Source organism: Centrocercus urophasianus, unplaced genomic scaffold (assembly GCF_019232065.1).
Source record: "Centrocercus urophasianus isolate 14NV4802_14NV808 unplaced genomic scaffold, USGS_Curo_1.0 seq_47, whole genome shotgun sequence".
In the NCBI taxonomy this organism is placed as follows: domain Eukaryota; kingdom Metazoa; phylum Chordata; class Aves; order Galliformes; family Phasianidae; genus Centrocercus; species Centrocercus urophasianus.
In genome coordinates, this window is record NW_024885055.1 from 1,393,921 (window position 1) to 1,403,670 (window position 9,750).

Sequence of the window (9,750 nt, forward strand, 5' to 3'; positions counted from 1 at the left end):
AGAGTGTGTAACAGGAGGGATGGTATCTGAGCCTTGTACTTCAGAAGGCTGCAGTAATCCCCAGCTCATTACAGCTGGGCTGGTGCAGTGGGAAATTGGGGTGGATGTTGGACAGATGGCGACCCTCTGCTGTTGGGATCACTGCTGGTGGTTGGTATAAAGAAGTGTTTTTTTGGTTTTAATTTTTTTAATATTAGAGTAGACCATGATGCTTCTTTACCATGATGGAGATGCATCTCTTCTGCTATTCTTTGTTAACAAATATTGGGAGTCGATCATCCTGGCAGTCTGGTCATCAGTCCCATAAACCAGTACTAATACCAGCACTGGTACTGTGCCCCACAGAGGGGTTTGGGTTGGGCCTGGGGTCTGTGACCACTGGCTGGGTTTTGCTGATGGGTGGCAAAGCCCCTGCCTGGCAGCAAGGGACCAAATGAGGATGCTACTGTCCTGCTCAACTGCAGCAAACAGGACGAGCTCAGACATGGGAGATTTTAGTGAGTGAAAAAGCATCCTGGAGAGATGAAGGACCAGTGGGTTCTGGGGAGTTCATTGTTTTAGTGGCAGCAGCCTTACAGGATTGCATGCACTCAGTCTGCCCTGCATTGAGCTGCTCTATTGATCATTGCTTTGATTCCTGCTGGTTTATTTACTTGCTTGATAATAATTTGCTTAATAAAGCCTTGCTATAGTGATTACAGAGTCCCAAAACCTTTTGATTTCCAATTTCATTCCCAGCTCCAAAGTCACTGGAGCTTCTGTGTTCCCTTGGAGGGATGGCCTGGGGTTCACTTTGCATGAATCAGGGTTACATGCGCTGACCCATGGCTGATTCATCGACAGGTACAAGTAGATGAAGCTGGTGAGATGATGCAAGCTCAAGTGCAATAAATTTGTAAGGTGAAAAGGTCCATGCTTAATCTTCTCTGGCCCCTTTTCCCCACAGGTGTTGTCAGCAAAGGCCTCTCTCTTTCTGTGCAGCTTCCCTTTGTGTCAAAGCATACCATGCTGAAATGAAAGTGAGATCTTCATCAAAGAGCACAGCCTGTCTTCGGGTGTGATTTCTTTGTGGGAACAAACGCTGCCTGATACGTGTAGACACGGACCTGGGTGAGGAGGACAGCTTCCATTGCAGCTAGGCAATGGAATTATGGGGAGAACAACACCAACAGAACTGGACCTTGCCTGGTGCAGACACTTGTCAGGCAAGGCCAGAGCAGCATGCAGGAACTGTGTGGTGCCAGAAGGTGCTGGGGAAGCATTCCTAAGCCCTTAACCAAGGCTGGTTAAAAGTGTGCAGGCATGGCTAGCTTAACTGCTACAAAACAGGGTGACACAGGCAGGCACAGCCCCAGCCTGGAACCCAACGAGGAGAAGAATGTGATATTTTTTTCTCATTTCACATTTTTCCTCAACTTTCCATTTGTGGGGGTGTGGAGGGAAGAAGGGAGGGAATGAAACCTATTTAGCTGATTCAGTCTAATTTGGAATGAAAATGAAATGCTGAAATATTCCTCTGGCCCGAGGCACTGGTTAGCCGCTGCGTTAATGGAGCCACACAGATGACGTGGGATACACCAAGAGAGCTGGGGCCGCAGGAAACTGTCACTGTCCTGTGTGTCTGTGCCCCCAGGAGCTACGTGTGTGATGCACGAGGACACGATGCCTCTCTGGGGTCACACAGTACTGGGCCCACATGGCCAGCGGGTGCTGGGTGGATGCTGGGTGCTCTCAGGCACTCTCTGCTGCTTCACTGCCTCTAGATGGCACTGACCCAACGCGCAAGGTTGAGAGCAGGACAGCTTCTGAATTAATTTTTCTTTCCCCTTTCTGGTTATTTTTGTTTTGGAATCCTGTAATAATGGATTTTTCAGTTTCTCCAACGAGGTGCTGATCGCAGAAATGATCGATGTCTCTGGGAGAGAAGAGCCACGCGGTGCCAGGCTCTGCCCTGCTCTCCTGTGCTGTGTGGGCTCAGCAGGGCTCCGGCTCTGTGGGGTGTGTGCTGAGCAGGGATATGGGGACAGGAGGGCAGGGGTTATGCTGTCTGCATAGCCCCAAACCCTCCCTTGTCCCTGCTGCTTTGGTGAGAAAGGCTGGTGAAGGCAGCCTGGCAGCGTTCCTCGTTCTGCTCTCAGTTATCCCTGCTAGCAGCTTTGCTCTCTAAATCCCATTTTCTGCCTATTCCCACATCCCTTGAGTCAGGCAGCAAAAGGATCTGCCTTAAACCGTGAGGTAATGGTAGATCTGTGAAATGTGGGGATATGAACATAAGCACAGTTTCCTCCTTCCCTTTCATGAGGCCCTGCTTGGAATCTTCTTTTCCTCATTTCTAATGCTTGGCACGTTGACAGCCCCATGATGATGGGTGCTGGGAGACCTGGGGGGTGCAAGGTGGGACAGTGGACAGCATGGAAAACACACTCATGAGGAGAAAAGAGGGATGGTTACTGTTCATGCTTGGCCTGCTGTGCAGGAGTGCAAGACTGCAAGTGGTCCATGAGTCCTGCCCCATCTCCTCTCTGCTGTGCCTGTGCCCAAGCATCCTCCTCCCTGTGGGGATGGGGTATGATTGTTTCAAGGAGACACTGAGCTTCATCAAGAGACCCAGACATAAGGAGTGCTGTAGAGACTTATGTGTCCACTGCTCACCAGAAGGAGGCATGGCTGTAGCACGGAGCTAGCAAGTCTGCTCCTTGCATACCTGCAAGGCTGCATCCAGCCCAGGGCATTACTTCTGGGGTGGAAGGTAAGGCCTCAGGGCCACCAGGCTGAAAAGCTGCTTCCTGGGACATAATCAATAAATTTTTGCTTGATCTCATGGGTAGTAACGTGTGAGGATGGGGCTCAGCATGGCCAGTGCATAGCAAGGGAGCAGATCCCCTACAGGTTTGTTGGGATCCATTGGGTTGGTCAATGGCTGGTCAGAAAAGCTGTGTGGTTGCAGAAAGCCACTGTGCCTGCTGCTCCTGCTGGGTGGCTTGGTGGAGGGATGAGGATGTGTTTGTATTTTGTAATATTCTCCACCAAGGTGCCTAAAGGACGCTGGGGCATTTCTTAAGCACATTTTAAGATGGATGGATATGTCACTAGGATATGCCCTGGGAGCTCCTTACCTGACACTCCTGGGGCAAAGTGAACCAAGCATGGGCTGTGGGCAGGAGTGCCAGTGGGACGGGGAAACCTATTTGCTGAGTTATTTGAAAGCCTGCAGGGCTTTAGCTCCATCCCATGCAAACTGGGGAGCTCTGGTGGATGGGCTTTACCACTGGAATTCACCTTATTGCTTCTGACAAGAAAGAATCACTGAAATGCACATTTTCCAAAAGGTTGTGGGAGAGCGCATGAATGTCATTATAAGAAACGTAGATGCTTTGTTTGGATGAGGGCTCAAAAATTGTCTGAGGGATGGAATTGCATAAAACATGTGCACTATTTTCTATTTGCAGAGTTATCAAAGCTCTCAGAAACGTTGCTCTTAGTACTAGCAGTGTGTATGCCATTCTTCCTGCAGCAAAGGGAAGCTCAAAGGAAGGTAGCAGGCTTGCTGCTTGTCCCAGTGCAACACTGTGCAGCTGCAGTCCCGGTAAGGCTCCATCTGCTCTGATTTCTGTTTTTTTTTTTTTTTTTGCAAAGCTTTTGACTTTGCTGGAGAAAAAGCCACATGGATGTGAGGTTTGTTGATATACAAACAGATTTTTCCCTTGCCATCCCAAATGGTGTGTGTTCCTGGGGCAGTCCTGCCTCTGCTCTGGTATCAGCTGCAAAGTCATCTCCAGGGCAGGGTATGAGATGTGCCCCTAAATCTGAGGTAAAAGCAGCCAGTGGGTTGTGGTTTGCTCACAGTTCTGCACACCCAAGGCAGTAATTAACATGGGAAACTCTTAGGACAGCCATAGAGCTTTGCACACCTGTGTTTCCCAGGAGTGTGGAACAAAGCTCAGCTCTGGCATCAGGTGGGGATAAAAAATCCTGCAACTGCAGAGAGGTAAAGATGAGGGAGATCAATCCAGAGCATTTATAATGAATAGTAAATAAGCAAGCATGGGCTAGCTGTCTGCACAGGTATACAGCTTCATCAAGAGGCGCCCATGACACACTGATAATGGCTTGCATTTAATAACAGGATTTAACATCCCTGTAAAGGGAGCAGGCAGTCAGCTGGCGTCAGGACGGTGAGATAGAGTTTCCTTGTATTACACCTTTACAAATTGCTTGTGAGATGAGGCCAGCAGCAGGTCTGCCATCCCCACAGTCAGGTGTGGGGCTGCACACAGCTGTGCTCTCAGACCCATTCCTGTTTGCACAACCAAAGCCCCCAGCAGGGCCAGGCAGTGCATTAGGCTCACACCATCCAGAGGGACTGCAGACCTTCTCACCCCGCTGCTATTGCAGACTTTCCCTGCAGCTCTGAGGCTGTGGGTGTGCAGACGTGGAGGGGCAGCAGCTTCCCTCCTCACAGGCTCTATCAAAGGGGTCTGATGCTATGGTGGAACCCATAGGGGTGAAACTTGACTAGCTGGGGTTGTGATCAATAATTAATGATGGTTATTTAATATTTGCTAAGTGCCAGTGCTATGTTTGCCTCCAAATACTCCAGTGTATATCTAGCCTTGCTCAGCATCCCTCGGTTGCATTTTTATACTGATGTGGGTCACAAAAGATTTTACAGAGAGAATATTGAAGAAAAAAGGAGGGATAATCCTTTGTACAGAAAGAATAGAACCATCTCACTGCTAGAAAATCGGCTGTAACCAGGGAGGAAAATTCTCATTCCTGACAGTGTGATTTCAGAGCAGGCAGCTCCATCAGCCTGAGATGGCCAGATCCAGGTTGGGAGCTGTTTTGGAAGTGCATCCAAGCTGCACTTCTGCACCTGTTGCAGCAGGGCAGGGAAGTGTGATGTGGCTGGATATTAAAAGATGTGGATAATCCAGGTGCTGGCAGGACAGGCTCTTCGGTGCCTCTGCATGGTGTCAGTGCTGGGGGGCAGAAGGGACAGGAAGGTCCCTGGTGTTCCTTTATCCACACAGAGGGATGCAGGCACTATTTCCATGTGGTTGCTGGGGGCAGAACAAGGAAAAAACAGTGTCACAAAGCAACAGCCAGTGCTGGGAGCAGAGCTGCGGGGCACTGGCAGCTCATGGCTGGAAGATGAAGAGAAACACAGCCTGCTCCATGCCCGCCCCCCAAAATCCTGCCGGCTCCATCAATCCCACCACCCCAGCGCCCCTATTCTTCCCTCCCTCGCTTTAGCTCTCATTCCTGCAGCTCAGTGCTGCCTTCAACCCCGAGCGCCTGAGCGGGGCCGGCGCGTGATGGATGTGGCAGTGTGGGCACAGAACGGATGTGGGTTGGGTGTCACTGTTATTTGTTGCTGCCTGACTACAACAAATCAAATTTTTAAGCAAACTCTCAACGCTCCATGGCCCTATTGTTATCTGGCTGGTGCTGGTGACTTGGACAAATCACTTAAGCTTTGTGCTCGTGGTTTCTATTTCGTGCCAGCCAGCTTTGTTAGCATCCCATCCCAGGCGTGTGTCATGCAGCAGTGGAGTTAATCTTCTCTCTATAGAGAGAGCATTTGGTACATACAGAGTATTATTTTGTACTGAAATGCTATTTAATCCCTGTTTTGATGCAACAAGAGAGGGAAAGAAGGGTTAATGAACCCCCCCTGGGGAGATTAGGCTGGGGTTGTTCAGGCTTCCTTAGTCCCGCAACATTTATTAAAGGCCTTTTTTTGTTTTATTGTTGTAATGCTTCATTCAAAGAAATCCCTCCTGGAGAATTCTTTCAATTTGATCTCCAGCACAGAAATAAACTAGCTTATCTGCGATCTTTTAATATCATATTCAAGGCTGTTAATAAATGTGAGCTTCATCAGTGCCTTTTTTCCTTCTTTTTTTTTTCTCCTCTTTTTTTTTTTTTTACTGGTGAGATAATTTAATATTAACATATCACACCTTGTCACCCAATAGCACTTAGTCCTTGTAATCCTATGACAGGCTAATTTCTGTAGCAACATCCCTTGTGTCAAATCTGCTCCGTTCCATTGCTGCCCGGCTGCTCGTGGAGCCTGGTTTGGTGATGAATATTCTGACTTCGAAGCTTTTATCTAAGGATTATGAAATAAATTTGGAGTTTAGCTGGAGGGAATAACAGCTTCATTTTGCCTAGCGGAGTTTGTTCCTATCATTGGAACAAATGATAGCTTTTAATGCTAAAAAAGTGAGATGGAGAACTGAGAATACGTGTGTGCGGAATCCCCTGGAGGGCTTGGGATGTTAAGTGCTAGATTTGAGAAAAAGGGTTAATTGGGAAGAGGACTGGGGAGCGGGGAAGGAATGCCAACGGTGGTTTGCAGGGGGAAGGAATAATCCTTGCTTTTCCAGGGGTGTCACCCACTGGGGCAGTGGGGAGCTGGCAGGGTGATGGGTAACCCCAGCCCTGTGCTGTCCCTGTGCAGGGTGACCCCCTCTCCCCCCAGCTGCCAGCTCTCACTTCATGCAATGTGCACGGCTCAGAAGCCAGCAGCGAGGTGAAGTCGTTTGGCATAATTAGCAGATGTGCTGGAATTGTGATGCTGGAGCAGCATCGCCGTTTCAAAGCCATCACACCTCCATCTGCCTTCGGCTGCTCGTGCTGCAAGGGTAGGGAATGCACCTGCTTCCCTGAGAGAAAATAGATGCTTAAAGAAAACTGGCACAGGCTGAGCTGCTCTCATTGTCAGGTTCTGCTCCTGCTCGGCTCTCACTTCACCACAAGCAGGCAGGGGCTGCTGCTGCAAAGGAACCTCCCACAGACAGTGCTCCAGTTGTGCCCAGTGCCCCTGGTCCTGGCCCTGCTGTGCAGAGAGCCTGGCTCTGACCTTTCAGCTTCCTGCAGGGATCCATGGATGTGGATGGGACCCCCTGCTCCAGGCAGAGCAGCCTCAGCTCTCAGCCTCTCCTCCCAGCAGCAGAATGGAGCAGCTCACACCCGAGGTGCAGGGTGCATTCACCAGCTCTGTCCCATTCACCTGCTGTGCATGGTGCCTTATCTCCCCACTGCCTGCCTTTTCCTTCCCAGCTGAAGGCTGAATAATAAATTAAAAAAAAAAAAAAATTACCTTACCATAAGTTAGGTATTAGCACACGAATTAGAGTTTAACATATGAAAGGGCTTTTGATGCCGTATAAAGTTAGTATGGAAAATGACCATAACAGAAGAACAAATTGTGCTGTAAAAGTCAGCTCTGCCCAGTGCAGCCAGCAGCTAGGGAGAGTTGGGGTGGGGGCATGGCTGTGCCTGGGACAGAGGGCAGCACTGCTTGGCACTGCCCCCTCTCTGTCCCCTCCATGGCTGCTCGAGGGGTGAGCACAGTGCTTGCATAGGGAGACCCTCCTGGGGCACACCATGGCCGTAATCTGATGTGAATCATGAGAAGTTCGTGGCTGTTGCTTTTCTCTCGCTGGTATATTTTTCCTTTTTTTTTTTTCTTTTGGTCTGTATGATGAGAAATCCCTTAGGCCATACGCACACCCAGGATAGTAACGTAATTACACCTTCCCAGCCACTTTCCAAGAGCGCTTGCCAGGAGTGCCAATTGAAATAAATGCAGCAGATTACTGGGAACTTAAAGGACAAGCAAAGCGCTTTTTGGCCATATATCAGCCTGGGTGCCAGATGCTGCAGCCACGGAGGTGCTCTGCATAAGTGCATTCGTCACCTGTACGGGGACCTTTGACAGGGAACAGACCCCCAGGGTCGTGGAGTTGGCTTTAGGAGAGCCTAAAGCTGGGGAGTGCTTGCTGCCCCTGCAGGCACTGGCTTTGAGTGCAGGAGCTGATGGGCTGCAGATATTAACTGCAATGGTCTGTTACTGCTAGCAAAAAGTGGGACTTTGCTCTCGCCAGCTTAGAGGATCTATGGTTCAGGCTGTTTGTTCCCTTCTTGTCCAAAAGAATGATGAATTCTCTCCTTGGACAATGTTATCCTCCAAACTGCACTACATTGGTGGAGATGCATGTGATATTTCTCACTTTGTCCAGTGGTGATTTGCTGTTTGCTGGTGCTCCCACCTGTAAGAGATCATTCTGTTAACTTCTGTGTCTTAAAGCTTGCTGGGGACACAGCTGGACTTGTTCAAGTCCCGAGCAAGGATTGTGAAATCCCTTGTCTGAAGGACACAGACGAACAAGTGCGGGCAAGTCCTGGGCAAAGGTTGTGAGATCCTTTGTGTGGGGGACGCAGACGGACAAGGGCAGGGGCGTGGAGAGCGAGCTGAGCTGCAGCTAAATAGCTGTGAAGTGCTCCTTTGTGTGGACCTGTCTCAGGATGATGGCCATCTCAGGGGGTGCTCGACGACTCTTGCTCAAGGCCCATCCTTGTCACGTAGGCAGGAGAACAAGGAGGATAAAAGAGGAACTGAAAACCACGAGGGTAGGATTCCTGACCGTCAGATTTCCTCGTGAGGCGACTCCTGCATGCTGTCGAACTCTCCTGGGTTGCTGCCTGAGCTCTGCTGCTTCCTCAAGGCTTGGCTCCGCGCCTGCCTCCGCTGCCTGCTTGCTGCCCAAGGCCGCCACGCGGCTGCTCCCCCTCCGTGCTGCGTCTGCCCCGGACCTTCAAACGCCGTGCAACAGGACGCTGCTGGATCCTGCTGGTGACTCTCCCCGCTTTATGCAACTCTTGCTTCTTTCCCGTCTTTTCTATCGCCCTCCTTCCCTTACCCGTCTCCCTGATTAGGTTTTGTAATAAACTGGTCGGAACAGCATATGAACTGTTATTTCTTAATCTCACTCCGGGTATACAGATACTAAAAGAACCCCATCTCCCTCCTATAAATTGGAGCGAGACACCATCACAGCCCGCTTTTGGGGTGCTCACCTCCCACCAAGGGGTGCTGCAGGGATCTGATGGAGCCTCGGTGGTGTGATGCTGCTGATAGCTGCCTCAGCAGAGGCCAGCTGCATCTGGGATGTGGTTTAGCAGAAACACATTCTCTATGTGAGATGCCAGCTGCCTTTTGTCACTTTTGTCACTTTTTCCCTTTGTCCAGCTGTTCCCTGTGGAAGATGTATGCTGCTCTCTCTCCTTTGCTGCCCTGCCATGAAGGGTTTTGTTTTTAATTTCGTGTAGTTCAGACTTCTTCACCAAATGTGTAGGGTATCTTCAGCACTAGATTAGAAAGGTGTTGCAGCGATACAGTCCTGCAGATATTCTCAGTCTGCTGTGATGTGTTTCCTGTGGATGTGTTGCAGCACTGTGTTTTTATGGCACATGAATGTGAGCAGTCCGACTCTGTGCAGAAGTTCCCTGAAACCTCTCCATCGAAGGGCAGGAGGTTTCTGTTTCCTTTGGTAGGGGGTTTGTTGATGTTCCATGGTGCTCAGAGAGCTGGGATGGGACTCGTAGGTGAGTGATGTGCTGGTGCTGGCCCCACATCACACATGTAGGGGTGGTGAAGTGGAAATAGGCAGCATTAGATGGAGCATAGGGAAATTCCTAAGTGTTGGATTTCCCCATCTCGTGCCTTCTTTGGAAGCTGTGGGCCACCAGCAGGCCCTGAGATAGGATGTGCACCAACCAACACCGTGGGGTCCTGGAGCTGGGGGGCAACACGGCCTCACCTTCCCAACCACCAGTTATTGCACCTTAAGGCACAGAGTGGGACTTGGCCATGAGACCACGGGTGGTGCGGGGAGGCATCAGTCTCAGGATCTGAATGGCCAACTCATCCCTGCCGAGGAGGTGCTGTTATGTGGT